The following is a 16,419-nucleotide window of genomic DNA, read 5'->3' on the forward strand; positions in this document are numbered from 1 at the left end:
ACAAACATTGGAAAAGGTTACGCTTTGATAGAAAGTAAACTCTTTTAATAACATTTGATATTATCCTGTATCTTGGGATTAGTCTATGTGTTAGCTACATGAAGGCTGAGCAAGGTTTTAACCCCCCTATGTGTATAGCAGGTAGGCAGTCAGAAACCTGTATAGTCTTGCCTGAGGAGAACAATGTAGACCTGTCATCGATTCAGTGCTTCTATACTTTTCACCCAGCATCCTCTTTCCCCTTGCCAAAAGGCACCCTTTTTATCCTGGGAGATTTCACTAGGTATGTGAAAGATGACAGGAGCCAAGATGTGCAACACTGCAACAGTACTACCCCCTAAATATTTTATTCCATGGGAATCATACTGAAATGTTAAAAAGTCTCCAGTTATTTGAATCATCATTTTGGCACTCTTACATGAAGTTATACAATATTAAAATATTACCCTTCCTAAATTTATTAGACAATGCCTAATCCAGTAAGAATTTTAATTCTGAATTCACGGTGTAACACTTAATCTAATAGATTGATTCAGTTCATTATGAAAACTGTAATGGCCTTGTTTGGGAGCCTTGTATTAAGAACATAAAGTTGTTGGCTGTTTGTGGGTGATTAATATGTAGAGTCAACTGAGAAACATTTATTCCTGGCAGGTACAGTGGAAACACCTGAGCCAAATTCATCCCAGGTGTCACTTCAGGAAACTCATGAAATTACACTGGGGAAAGATTTAAACTTAAGCTAAAAGTATCTAAGATTGATCAGTGGACAAATATTGTAGACTTAACTTCCATCTTGATTTCTCTTCAAGAGTTTAAAATAAAATATTTTCAAAACGAGGACAAGTCCTCCTAACCAAATACACTGGGCTCTTCCTTCATCTTAAGCTGTTATCATAAAAAGATTAGTGACCCCCTTTTTGCTAAAACTAGACAAGATGCGACTTCTTTAACTTGCTTATGCTAGAGCAAGTCAATGGATTGTTTCATAATCAGTTAGTAAAACACCACTTAATTGAATGCAATAACGATCAGAAGCATGGTCTAACACCACACACACGTAGAAGATTAAACAGTTGAAATACCTCTCTTTGTTCAAGGGACAAGAGACCAGAAGTTAGAAGCCTTGGTTTTATTTGCAATCTCTGTGAGACTATGGCCACAACTGTAACCATATATAAATGATCATTTTACCCATCTCTAAAAGTATTAAAACCAGCTCTCTGAAATTTTGCAAAGCTTTATTAAGGTCTTACCCTGTATTCCTTTTAATGTGGCAGGCTGGCAAGTGGGCTCACCAGCAGCCTGGTTTGTTAACTTGAGCACAAAATGGCTCAGGCCAATATGTTGGGCTTTTCCACCAATCAGAAGGAGGCAGAAGGCAATCTTTCCCCACCCTGACCCAGGGGCAAGGTAAAGAAGAGGACCTGAAGGGTAACTAACCCCTCAGGCTTTCCTTTTTGTCTATCTTCAATCTGGGGGCAGAGCTCCCAGGAGGGATAAAAGTCCGTGTGCCCAGCATGTGGGCAGCTTCAATGATGGATGATGAGAAGAGTTGATGGAGCTGACCAGTGCGGCAGAGCAGTTGCCCCAGAAGCGGCCTGAAGATGTCTTTGCTGAGTGGGAGACAGCAAGCGGCTGCTCCGAGTTCCTCGGTGGAGACTTCAGTGCACAGAGTGTCCATAGGGCTGAAGGGACCCCCTGCAGCTCCAGAAGGCAGCGCAGGTCCCCATCTCTGCACAAGGCAGGAGCCCTCGGTGCACAGAGTGGTGCATGGGGCCTGACAGGGTTGGTTGGCAGGCAGGTAGCTGCATGAGGAAGCTTGGGGCCTTCCTGCAGAAACTGACAGCTAGATGGAGTGACCATCCGGGTGAAGGGGAGGAAGTTGCACAGCCAATCCACAGAGGGAGAGAGACAAGCCAAGTTCACCACAACTCCTGGGGAGTCGTGAGTTACCCAGAAAGGGAATTGCAGAAAGGGAAGAGGCGAGGATTTCCACAGGGGAGGAAGGGCCCTCTCCTTTTGGTGCTCAAAGGGAAGCCCCATGACAAAGGCGGGGGTTATTGCCCACCTTGAGGCAGAGGGAGTTGACTGCCCCCATTCATCAGGGGTGGCTTTGCAGTTACTGGTCATGCTAGCCAATGTGGCTTAGAGGAAGGAAATAATGTTCCTTATGGTAACCTGCTCTTTTCCCCTGGTATCATTCCCTTCTGTTGGGGTTAATTGGTGTACTATTCGTGTTTGTTCCTAATATTGCTGGGACCCTTCTTGTAAATTTGTATACTTAATGTTGTATTATGAGAGGATTATGATCTGCTTTATCTAGCTGGCTAATGGGTCTGTAAATATTACACTATATGTATGTGTGTGTGTGTATATATCTGTATATCTATATGTACTTAAATGTGTGTGTATATATCAGCATGTGTATATGTGTGTATACATGTTTTTATATGTTTATTGACACTGTACTGTAAAATTAAACCTGTGAATAGTTAAACATCGTGGGTGTCACTTGTCTCTGCTCTGCTCTGCTCTGCTCTGCTCTGCTCTGTAAGGGAGGGAGGTGAGCAGGCCAGAAGCTAGGCAGACACACTCCCAAAACACATCACACCCCCTAACATCCCTTCAAATGAAGAGGGGTACCAGCTGCATACCACGCGGGCTACATAAATCCAGTTGTTTCAGTAAATACATTCAAAGTTGTCAAAATAGGATTCAAGCAAGAAAATGTAGTTACCTCTGGCCATTCTTACTTTCTTCCTAAAATTAATTGTTCTTGCTTTGTGTATATGCTATTATAATGGTTACCTGAATTTCATTTTATTTGGCCAAGCTTTTATTTGAGATGTGGAGATTTTCAAATAGCAGTCTAAACAATAGGCTCACAGAAAATCCCAGGCTTCCATCTCAACGAAAGTACAACATTGTTAGTCACAACTATCATTTCCTATAGTACCTAGGGCAGAAAGTATATTTGAACTCTCACATTCTTCATGAATTTGTTCTGAAATTCTACAGATGTAGTCATCTTGTTTATAGACAGGTGTAGTCTACAAACAAGTCTATAGAACAAAGAAAACGTATAAAAGCTGACAAGACTCTCTACTAAAATCTGTAAGAATATAAGGCCTCATGCTGTATGACATTAAAATTACATATAATATTACCAGGGAAACTTCAGAATAGAATACTATCAACCGTATGTTGGATACTGTTTGCAGGACCTGATCTATGATTACACATCTTACTTTAAGCTGCATGATTTTAGATTGGGTCCTTACTTATATACATGCTGTAAGCCACACCAGGAATGTGATCTAAGTAAGTCAGGATGGGAGAAGGGGTAGGCAGGATTGACTGTTGGGGGGAGATAGGAAGTCCACAAGGGGAATTGGTGGGTCCACAGGAAGGATTGTTGTCCATGTGGGGGCCGAGGGGGTTGGAGGACTGAAAATAACTCAGTCAGGGTAGGGGGGTTAAGGAAAGAGTCGCCTACAGCCAACCTTAAGAAAAATGGCACCCTAGTCAAACCCTGTATTTTGATGTGCCCTGCCACTCCTGCACTCCCTGCCCTGCTCCAGCGGTCAGTCCAGTCTGGCCTGAGTCATCACATTCCTTTTTCTCCTCCTGCTGTTCTTGCAGACCCCTTGGGCAGAGGCAATGCTGTGCTCCCCCTGCTACTTCCCACCCCAGTCACCCACCTGGAGCCCAAGCTGTAGAGATGCAGCTGAAGGGGAAGTGGAAAGTGGGAGGGGCTGCAGGGCCTCCTGAGGACATTACTGGTGCCCCCTGCTGCCACAGCTCCTGGTAGCAGTGGCACGGGCAGTCCAAGGTCGCTGAGGCAGGGGATCCCAGCACCAGCCCCCACCCTGGCCTCCACCTGCTGTACCTGCTCACGTGAATGCCAGCACTAATAACAGCATCAGCCACATGGTCATCTCTGGAGCTACGTGGAGTGGGGTGGGGTGGGGAGGTGGGGGAGGTAGAGCAGGCAGGGAGGACTTGGCAGCTGTGTCCAGGGCCCATTACTAGACCTGGAGAGGCAGATGTGGTGGGGTGGGGTGGGGTGGGGGGAAGGGAAGGGACAGAAGCTGCACTGACCCACATGGCAGCTGGCTTGGAGCAGTGAGTGTGGCTTTTTCCTGCCCTCTGGGCCAGGGCCTCCCATGGGCAGGAGGCAAATGAGAAGCACTGCCACCCATGGCAGTGCTGCAGGGTCCTGGCTGGGGTGGGGGGCTTCCCATCTTCACAGTTGTTCCCTCACCAGCCACTAGCCCATGCCAAGCTCCTCCTAAGCAGCAGCTGGAGGTGGGGGAGGCAGGATCGGCCAGGATGGGGGGGGTGGGCAGGGCAAGGTGGCACCCCTCTGACTGTGGTGCTCTGGGCAGTCACCCATTTTGCCTACCCCTAAAACTGGCTCTGATGCAGCCCCGGGATTGGGGCCAAGCAGCTGGTCTTTCCTAGCCCTGGAGCTGTGCTTTGAAAGTGTACACACATTTGGTTAAATCAGGTACTGGTTAGCCTGATCTACACACTACATGTCCTCAGGTGTAATAAGTAGGTTGGGATGGCCATTTTTTCTTTTTTTTTTTCCTTTTTTTGCTTTATCTAAACTCCCTGAATATGTGTACAGCTCATCACTTAGATTGACCTAACCCCATTTGGTTGACCTAAGTGTAATATCTGCATGTAACCATTGAATCTAATGGATTGTACACACAAGGAAAGCATCTGGAATGGCTTGCACAGAAAACCTTTGCTGAATAACTTTCCCTTCTAGCATCATAACATCCACAGACACTTTTCCTTTATACTCGCAATGCTGTCTTTATGTAGTTCAAGCTAAACTACAGTGGGGAGCTTGTGCAGACTACCTATTACAATTTAAATTCATGCCTGAACTTTTGTGTACTAACTTCCCTGAGAATTCCTGATGTAGACAACTCCAATTCACTCCTAGTCCTTTGTGTTATGTGATAATGAACTCTAAAGTTAACTCTAAAGTTAATACATTAATTTGCCACAATTGATAATATCACTGTACTATAATTACTAGGACAGCTTTTGAGCTTATGGGTTTGCACTTTCCTCTGATGGTAGGACTGAACAGGCAGGAAAAGAATAGGAATCAGGGGATCAGGCTTCATTGACATCCTTCTCAATCTCTTTTGTTTGAAAATCACATCGTGAGTAATTCCACACACAAATCCCCAGAAGGAAGAAAGACCTGAAACTCCAAGGAAAGGTGGTAAGTGGTAAAGTCTGTCTACACTAAAACATTTCACTGCTTTAATTATACTGGCAAAGTTAAATTGTCAAAATTACACTTGTGCAGTTAAATTAGTACAAAATGCTTAGACTTGTGCAGTTTATTCTAGTTCAGTGAAGCAAAATAAAGCATCTCATATCAGTGTAACTGCATCTGCACTAGGCATTTGCCACATAATTATGGTTTTTAAAAGAAGAAAATCCACACACTTTACCAACATATTACTAATCTTCATGTGTATCCAATCCTGCAAACCACTCCCCTCAGTTTGAAAATAAGGGCATGGACAAAGGCGTCCTCCTTTATAGTTTTATTTCTGACTGAATCAAAAGAACAAAACAGAAGATTAGAGCCAATAGTTTCAGTCCCAGTACCTGCATCTTTCAGACACATCAGGTTGTTCACTGCCACTACAGTAGGTCCCAACTTTGGAGAAATTATTAGGGTGCTTATCATTTTGACCTTTTGTTTTTAATAGTCATAAAACATATTGATGAAATCACATCTTTAAATATACATGTTCAAGCTCATTTACTTGTAGAAGGAGCTCATGAACTGGAAATACATTTTTGGCACTAAACTTAAAAAAAAAATTATAACTTACTTTCTTTTTGTGTCTTTGAAGCCATAAAACAGCCACATTAAACAAGAAATGCAACTTTCTGGGATTGAGCCTGGTCCTAAGCAAGCTAATAACAAAAAAGGGCACAATTTTATTAGCAGTACTATTGAGCCACTATTAAATTAATTTTCTTTCTCCCTGGATTTTTAGCATCCATTTTCTCCTTTTGTATTAGATCCTCCCTCTCCCACCCCCCCACTGCTTTTAAATTCAGACAAACAATTCCCTTCAGCGGTGAGATCAACTCAACTGAGGTCATGCCACACACTAACTTACTGGGGTTGAGATATAGAAAGATGAATTTAGATGAATTTAAGCAGCATGCTGTTGTTCTATTCTGTTTCTTCTATCATTCTGAGACAGGTCCTAGCTCAGACGGACATTTTAATTTAATTTTGATTCAGTACAAGGAACCTCATATAAACCCCTCTAAGCAGTGTCCCTTTATGAAGGAAGCCTGTACCTTAAAGATAGCTTAATTTGTGCATGGTATAGAATTATTAAAACAACTTTGCATTTTTTCTAGTAAATGTATTTCTAAATGCCTTAGTTACCAACATCACTGTCAGAAATTATGGGCTCAGAGTGAGAAATAACAACTAGTCTCCCAGAAAAAACAGACATTGTCCTCCCCCTCATTCTAGTTTCCTTAGACACAAAACAACATTCACTGGCTTGTTTAAGAAAATACTGCACAAAATTATTCTCCAAAACTGCTCCCAATCACTTAACATTCTCCCTTTTCACACTTGATTATTCAACCACCACTGACCCAGTCTCCCACCTCTTCCTCCAACACCAGTCATTTTTTTTCTTTCACACAGGCCATCTCTCTGCTCTCCCTCTGTCATGTGATGCTGGTGCTGAAACTTTACCATGATGACAACTACCACTGCACCTGCCCTGGTGAGAGTTTAAACGGTGCTAGGTACCTTGATAGACAATTAAAGTTAACCCTTGATGTAGATATAGCTTCATTTTTCCCTCCCAAGCTTTGTCTTCTTTGCCTCCCTCCTTCCTCAATTCTATTTTTTCTCTCAAAGGATTGACAGGAACCTAAAGCAAGGGGGTCACCTTTTCTAGTTTCCTCTGTGAATTAGGGACTTTCTTCCCCCCACTTCCACCAGCACAAGAGGGAGAGACTCACTTTAATGTATAGTCTCTTCTTCCCCTGTTTTTCTTGACAGAGTTATGACCAGCAACATACTCAATCAGTTCTAATTCATTCAGACTCCCAGGCTTCCTGTTAAGAGCAGGTTAGCACAGCAATTTGTAGGGTCAAAATAATGGTTTCTAGTGTTAGCAGAATTTGCAGGTATTACCAGATAATACCTGACAGGTAACATGTGAACAATCAAGACAAACTGAAGATGTGGGACATCCACTGTACAACCATCCTGCAGCACACAAACTCCTGAAGTCACACAGGAGCTTCCTCACCAGCATCCAACCTCTCAATGCTACACCCAGAGAGACATGACTACAGATGTGGAACAAGAAGCTGGAGAAAATACCCGACTATGAAAAAATGTACTTTCCAGAAGTCGAGTCTTTACCACCAGGGGCTGACGAACCGTGGCACAGGTGGCAATATCTGACTCACCTACATACTAGAGTCCAATGTTTCAAGGAACTAATAAAGAAGTGGGGCTATACCATCAGTTCAAAGACTTGCAACTGTAGCACAGTGCCTCAGACTATGCAATGCTGCTCAAAGGCACATGTACAATGAAAGATCTTGCAAGGTACAATAAATGAGCACAAGCATGTGTAACAAAATGGTCAAATGTGGTGTAGAGACATGATAAGAAGAAGGACAAAAATCTCAGTGACCCTCTTAGTTATGGGAAGCAGCAATAGCCTGAGGTGTATATAAAAGTAAAAAAATTCTGGAGAATTTTTTTTTTTTTTAATCAACCCACAAAATTACACACCTTGAAAGCCAAATCCTACTCTTACTCATGCAAATAATCAAAATAAAGTCAAGAAAGAAAGCAGGCAAGATTAATTAATGGCATGTAAAATGTGGGCTTCGGCTAGAATGAATATTTGAGAAATTCAATACAACTAAGTAAAAAGAGAGAGCAGAAATCCTAGTTGTCTGCTCAAACCGTGTTATGATCAAGCCTGTTGAATTTCTCATTCTCCCTGACATGACCAAATCCTAATGGACTCATAATCAGTTATTGAAAGACCATGAAATTCCTCCTTTTTAAGTGCTTTCTGTTCTTTATCGTAGTCCTATTTTCTTTTCAGAGCATGTCCACACCAATGTTCATCTTTATTTATTGATACAGACTTTGTTAAGTGTTCCTATTTAATCAATTGCTTTGGTTTGCCTTGACGTGGATTGACTCAAGTCCCAGCTTCCATTAATCTTCTCTGCTGACCATGATGAAGCACTCTCAAATCCATCCTACTCACACAAGTGACAGATCATTTTTCAACTTCATCTCATGCTACTCATTGCGGAAGAAGTCTCTCACTTGCATGACCAAGGGCAACACTCGTAAAACTAATGCACAACATTTAAGAACTGAGTGATAGCCTGCTGACTTTGTTTGGCAAAGTGTCCTTCAGCAAACTTTATATATAGATAAGTGGGAATTTTGCAACAGTTCACAGAACAGAATACAGTTTGGGAAGAATTGGAAATGAGTCCTTCTATGACCACTCTAGTGCTACTAAAAGCAGATGGAATAATAGTTTATATAACTGTCATACCTGTCAAATGATTTTAAAGCACTGTAGAGCTATGGAAAAGCATTATTACCACTTTTCATTTTGACAGAAACAAATCAAGAGGGAAACATGCTTAAGAATTAGGAGGGGGATAGAGGGCTTGCAATTCCCAGTGCTGTAGTCAAACTGTACATGGCACTGCCTTGAGTCACTCCCTGCTGGTGAAGATGCAGGTCAAGGCTGTTTGCCCTTCCTCCCTTCCAGATTCCATCAGCAATAAGCAGTTGCAAGGAGATATACATTCATGTGCTAGGAAAAAGAAGGTTTCTAAGTAATGGAAGAGGTAGCAAAGGAGGATGTGTACTAGTGCATCTCAGCAAGCCATACAGTTGGGAAGGTAATAGATTTCTTCTAGTACAGTTTAAGTTACTTCCACATACTTTTAGCTTCATGTCATTAAAACTTAATCCTCATCCTTCATCCTTTTGCACTGTTATAATTGAACAGAATGTGTTAAAACTCAGATGGGTTATTATGAATCCATTTAGAGTTCTGCTCCAGCATCAGCAAAGCTATAGGTTGCCTCAAATGCACCCACGAAACATGTACGGATATTACACTTACACTGATATAAGTGAACTTAGATCACTTTAAACCCAAAATCGTACAGAAGTTCAGCATACATTTCCTAAGATACAGCTGAAGTACACTCCATTGAGATTGATTCAGGTTAGACCAATATATCAAACTTGTGTACTGTTCCCCTGTCAATTCAAGTTAGATCACTGTCCTCCATCATCCCAGCTTACATTGTACCTCTCTCCCCGCCACTCAGGCACAGCCCCTCAGGCCCTCACCCTAGCACCTGTACACCACATCTCAGAGGCCAGAACCAGGCACCTTGCAACCCAGACCCCAGCACAGACATCCTCCAACTCCTGATCAGGAGCTGGTGCAGGCAGCAGAACCTCTAGTGGGTCAGGGTGGTGGGAGCAGAACATCAGGACTAGGTCTGTATGGAAGTTTCCCTATGCTTTCTGTGGCTCAGCCTCTGCTGCAGGTACCTGGGCCATGAGCATCTAGGGTGCTGCAAGGGTTTTTTGGCGCCACAGCTACAGGGTCCTGGAGTACTAGAGCCAGGGAAAGTGGGGGCAGGCACTGAGTAACAAAGCCAGCGGAAGCGGGCAGACACCCCTTGAAACTTCAAGAGGGGGTGGGGCATAGGCAGCTGCCTCAGTGTTGCCAATAGAGGTCACTCACAATTTCCAGGCTGGGGTGTGGAGCATTGCCATCATCAAGAGGACATCTGCTGGAAACCCCTAGAAAGTTCAAGGTCACGGGGGTGGCCTGGCCAGTAGAACCCTGGTTACTCCACAGCAGGGGCCTCATACATCTGGAGTGAGAGGGACGGCCATGTACCAGGACCTACACATACCCCTCTTACCATCCTTTCCATCCATCTCCTCGCAGCCAGACCCTCATGCTGAGATGCCATGGACACCACCACAGACCATGGAAGAACCTGTCCTGTCCTCCTCCAAGCCCAATCCTGGTCACAGCTGGAGCTATGGGGAGATGAGAAATCTTGTCACCACCTAGGGTAAGCAGGAGACCCAGGACCATCTCTACAAAGGACACTTCAACAGGGACATGTTTAAGTGCATTGCCCAACAGATGCAAACATGGTGATACAACAAGGACAAGTATAAGTGCATGAATGACAGCAGTAAAAAGTCCAGAAGCAGGAGGCACAGTGTGCCCTTGTCCTTAACTAACATACTTCATCACCACAAATAAGGCTTCCCTACCCTACCCACATATAGCACCACTGGGGGGGAGGATGAGAGGAGTCACCAGCAGGGATCCCACTATGGGAAGAGGCGCAGGAAGGCCCTGGGATGACAGGACAACTGGGTGCCCAGGAGCAGGTCTTTGGGGGTCATGGGTCACAAGGTGTGTTACTGGTGGTGGTACCTGAGGACACCGGCCAATTGGTACTAGTCCCTAGATCATCACCGGATCTAGGAGCAGAGGTCTACCTGCAGCTGGACCTGAGCAACTTGACATCTTCTTGGGCATGCTCAAGTACATAGATCATGGTGCACAGGTCTACAGGGAAAGCTCCAATGCCACAGTTGTTTCAACCCAGGACCTGGACCCTGATATTGTGGTCTCTACCTTGCTGGAGCCCCACCTTGGTCCTCAACCCCACAGACCACAGCTGAACATGCAGTCCTGGGATACTGTTTCCAATACAGATGCCATGGGTATTCCACTCTTATTCCTCTGACATCTCTTTACTCTCCCCTTCAAGACATGCAACATACCCCTCAGCCCCACAACTACACCCACAGCACTGGGGTGAAGATGCCCTGCACTGGTGAAGACTCTGGCGTGGAGACAACCCCCACTCTGTTTGCACTCATAGAAAGGCACTAAAAGAATTCATTGAGCTCTGTCGGCAACACTTTAAAAACAGGTACAAATGCCAGCACTCCACATGCTGCCTCAGTTGGTAGTGCCATGGAGCCAGACAGCAGAGAAGACACCGAGGTCAGGGACAGGAGACAATACTCAGTTATCTATAAAAACCACTGGAATTGCAGTACAGCAGTAATGAGAAAAATTCTGTTTTGCCAAACAATCATTCTTCTTCCCTCCCTCCCTCCCAGTCCAAGAAAGGCACTGATGTGATGACAGGAATCCCACACAGGAACCATTATGTCTGCCAATCCAGTCTCACTGCCAAGGTGATCCCCAAGTCATGCATCTGTAAAGGCTTGCAGGTGGCACTCAAACACACTCACCTCCAACCCCATCTGATTTGATCCCTGGGGAGAGTCTATGGGAGCCAGATGTCTCCAGTATGTAGCCACTGTACTGACCCCTCAAGCAACCTTCACATTCCCTTCCACAATTACATCCCCATACTAGTCCCAGACAGAGCCCCACCACACACCCAAAACCCTGAAAGCAAAGCAACCCCCTCCCACAAGCATGGTCCCATCCTGGTCCCAGACAGTATCCACCTCCACTCCAATTGCTGTAAGAAAAGCAACCCCCACCCCTTCTTGGTGTATTCAAAGCAGAAGAACAGTGCTGGAAAGGGTAGCACATGGCAGGACTCTTCTTAGGCAGTGGAGGGGTGGGAAACCTCTCTTGGTCAGGTCATGGTGGGTTCAGCCTTGTGTCAATAAATTGTGAAAATAGTAACCACATCTGCAGGTGTCAGCTCAACATACTGGAGCCACAGGTAGCAACAAGCTGGACTCTCACACTGAATGGCAACCTGGACTTCCCTTGTGTGCTTTCAAAGGAGACAGCCCCTCCCTTCTCCCCCAGCTGTCAAAAACCTCCTGGGGGACCATGTCCTGCAGCAGGAGCAGGGCATATTGGCTGGTATTCCCAGGGAATAGTGGTTAAGATCATTCCACTCCTCTTGGCTGACTTTTACCAGAGAAATGTTGAGAATGAAGTGTTTCTCCTGCATGGACACATCACTGAAATATCTCTCCTGTCAGGGAAGGGTGGATGGCAAGAGGGTGGTGTAAGAGCTTTTCCAGCATTTCCCATAGTGGTCAGTCTCTGTCCACCCTGGGGATGATGCAAGACCTGGCAGGACCTCAGGTCCCCAGACCATCTGAGGAAGTGGAGCAAGTGCCCACCACAGTTTCTGAAGAGGGATCCATCCTCTTCTTCCCTGGCAACCCATCTGACCACTGCTGCAGGGCCAGGGATGGTGGAAGAGGCTGCCTGAAAGACCCTGGACAGGAATGGGGCAAGAGAGCTGGTGACCCATGGTCCAGGGAAGCAGAAAAGCCTCATGGCAGTGCCCACTTCAGCTGGCAGAGGTAGGCAAAGGGAGCGGGGCTAGGGTCACCAGCTTCATGATAATGATGGCCAGCTGAGAAGAGTGAGAAGTAGACACATACTGATGTCCTGGTGTGATGTGGGGGTCCACCTGGGTGACAATATCCAGGAAGATGGCCCAGCACATATGGAAAGTCTGGACCTATTGTTCATTGCCCCAGGTGTCCAGTAAAATCCATTCCCATCAGTTGCTGCTGGTGGTATGGGTCCAAAACTTGTGCATGACAATCTGGAGGTAGAGCCAGAGCACTCTGGCATCTATGGCATCCTGGGTCACCCTGTCCTCATTGGCCACTTGGAAGTTAGTAGCCCAGTCCAAGATGTTTGGTGAGCACATGATACAAAAGCATGTAGGATATCTGGCTACTGGCTTGGGGATAGGAAACTACTGGATCAGGTCCAGCTGACCATGCATGATGTCCTGCAGCCGCTGGAGAGAGTTGCACAGTGTGGCAAGCAGGACATACCACATCTCCCGAGTCTGCATTCTTGGATGTGGGAGATGCAGCCATGTCAGGGAGCAGGCATGCTGGGACACAGAGGCATGTGCAATTAACAAAGGCAGGCACTTGCTCTGGAGCTCTTCTGGAAACCTCAAGGTGGGACACAGGGGAAGGTGCATGGTGAGGCAGCAGGGGCTTGGCAGGGTTTTTGCCCATAGCCAGCAGCCAGTCATGGGTGGCCCAGGAGCTTGGTTGTGCTCAACAGTCTCCTGCAGCCTAGGGGGATTGTGCACTACCCCCTTTCCCTACACCCTCCCTCAAAGGGGAATGGGTATACTGTTTGCTCCCAATCTAAATTAGGTCACTTGGAGAAAACCCCCTAACTTAGTTCAATTCCTACCCTGGTTTACTGAACATCTGTACATGGCCTGGGTTACTCTTGTATTCAAAGAAGGGCCTGGAGGATGAAGGATAGGATAAAGCAGCACAGTTAAAGCTGCACTCTGGACTTTAATCTTATTCTTTTAAAATAAACTTTAAAACCCATCTCACATTTGGAAAATTGGCTTCCTGAATCCATGGAAAGACCTGCTCTATTCAACTGGTCCTGCTCAATTTATCAAAAAACTGTCAGATCAACCTATTATACAAAATAGCTCTACCCTGATACTATTTAGGGAAACCAGAAAAGATGCTTCATTTTGGAATATGGATAGGAGTTATTTATCCAAGATACATTTAACTGGGGTGATAAAATATAGTACAATTTTTGGTAACAGTATATTATTACAGCTTATGTGATTTGATTTTGCTTAAATATTGCCTCTGGAAAAGTGGTAGGTAGGATATTATTCAAACAAAAAGTGAATGTTCTTACAAAAATATAGCATCTGGAAATAAGGTCAGAATGGTAACTGTTCTGCGAACGTATCTATATTCAACACTACCTCACTGATATTAATCACTGATACCTGATCCTTAGAGCAGGTAATTCAAGAAACCCCATCAAATATCGTAACACTAGTTACAGCTACCTTTGCTAAAGTTTTTCTGCTTGTTATTTGCCCTGTTCAGACAGCCATACTTCTTCCTTCAGATTACTCCAAAAAGTCCACAAGCATGAAAATTTACAGCTTTGTTCATATGCCAGCGGCATTACCACACACTGAAAGCTTGATATCACAAAAAAACAAAACAAATCAGCTGTTCAAGAGAGATTATCATTTAGGGACAAAATCCTAGAAGGGGAAAGAAAAAAAAATCAGCCAGGTGCTCCCACTGTTACAGTAACTAGTGAAAGAAGGAAGGTCATATTGGAAGCTAGACCTGCTCAGCTAAAGCTGTTTCTGGGCATGTTGCAGGAGTGTCTCCCACACAAAGAGAAGTAATCAACAGAAATACAAAAGAGGGGAAGAAATTAGTCAAAATTATCCTGCACCCTTTGAGGAAAAATGTTTGCCTCTATGAGTTGAATGTTTTGCCTTACCATTTTCTGTGTCAACTAGAATTTAAAAGTTAATCCTCCAGCTTTCTTCTAAATGTTACCTTGTCTAAACTGATCCAGTGCTTCCTGAGCTTTCATTGAAACTACCAATTTATTAAAGATCAGGTGGCTTTTTTCTCTTTATGGCTCAGATAATATCTCCATAATCCCTAGTGCTATCAGTGTTATACACACCCTTGCTGATGGTAACAGAGCTAATCAACTACATGTTTCACGCATTTTGGACCATATAATTACATGTACTTAGTATGTGACACCAGGAGAAAGAAAAGGAGAGGCATTCCAAATTAAAATAAATATATCCTATCTAGTTTCAGTCTCTCTTTAAGGCAGACTGACAATAAAAAAGAGGGTAGCTTCCTTTTCAACAACCGTATAAAAGGCATATAGAAGAAAACCTTTGTAAGGTGATATATTATGGTATATTGTTAATTTCCTTTTACTGCACAGTCTAGTTTTAAATGACTCAAGATATGAAGCAACCATCATGTCCCTCGGGAGTCTGTTCTGCAGTCTAATAGATCTTGCTGTTAAGAAATAAAGGGAAAATAATTGCTGAAACCTGTTAACCTGAAAGATTTTAAGAGCCATATATAAGAATTATGCACAACATTACATTAAAAGGTTGAAAAGTCAAGTGTTCAAAAGTTAGAATTAATCCTAGAATGTGCAGCCTTAATTTAAACCGTATACTCATATACACTGTGATACAGTCTTTAATTATATGATCATATATTATTTTTCTCCACAGAACCTCAGAGCACAGATTGGAGACTGCTTTCTTTGCAAGCAAGCAGCTACTCAATATTTTCTTTCTACCCCCATTTTTCAGTGTGGTCCCATACTTTATTTGCTGCAGACAGAACAAACCCTGCTTTCAACATGAAATTATTAATTTCCTTATAAGCCTTTCTGTGGCACTTATCGTTATAGTAGTAGGTGAGTTAATTGATTTCAGAACATCCCAATGAGATGTTGTGATGGCATCCTCATTTTATAGGGGTAGAAACAGCTTACAGGGCGATTAAAGTGAAAAATATCCTCTAATTCTGAGTTCTCAGTGGATTTTTTCAGAACATGAAGTAGTATTTTACACATCCAAAAAGCTGCTGTTCCTGATATTCACAGCTCCAGCCTTCTGCCAAGAAGATTGCTTAGTGACCACCTATGAAAAGTTTGGTTTAAAGATTAGATCAACAAAAGGAATTAGGCTTCTTAGTGAAATCTGCAGTTTTGTGTAAGGTCCTAAATTCCATATGCAGTTCATGGGGGAAGTTAGGTATCCTGGAGTGGGATCCACAAAGGCCAGGACAGTGGACCATTAAGCTAATCTGTAGGAGATGCTGAGGCATAGAATCATAGAGAAGTAGGGCTGGAAAGAACCTTCAGAGGTCATCTAGTCCAACCCCCTGCAGGATAATCCCTATCCAAACTATCCTATACAAATCCATAATCTAAACTCTTATGTAAAACTACATCAACCCTGACACAACACAACACAACACAAGACATAACATCCTAAACTTAACCACAGGTGAAGCAGGGGAACCACAGCAGCCAATGTCCTTCTTCTGTCAAAGGTTTTTAAAATACGCTCAATAAGTCCCAGGTAGGTGGTCACACCCCCTGCTACAGAGGATGGCAAAAACCCCATGGTCCACAGCAATCTTACTTTGGGATAAAATTCCTTCTTGGCCCAAAATATGGTAATTGGTCTGACCCTGAGCAGAGAGGCTAGACCTGCTCCCAACAAATACTGAAGTATCCAACGCTAACAAGCCAAAAAGGTTGATCTCACTGCTTTAGAGCATAGTAAAGACAAACTCCTGGTCCCCATCCTGGTTTGGCACTGCTTATAGCAGCCCAGAGCTCCAGAGGCAGAAACATTTCTGTTCATGTCTGGGCTGGAGTGCAAAGGGGTTATTTGGAGCATTTTGGGTGCTTATACATGTGCTCCAATTCATTCCAATTGGAGCAGACTCAATTAATTCAGTTCTAATTAAAATAGTCCAGTGTGCTGCAGCAC

The sequence above is a fragment of the Crocodylus porosus genome, unplaced genomic scaffold (assembly GCF_001723895.1).
Source record: "Crocodylus porosus isolate Cpor-Errol unplaced genomic scaffold, CroPor_comp1, whole genome shotgun sequence".
Classification (NCBI taxonomy): domain Eukaryota; kingdom Metazoa; phylum Chordata; order Crocodylia; family Crocodylidae; genus Crocodylus; species Crocodylus porosus.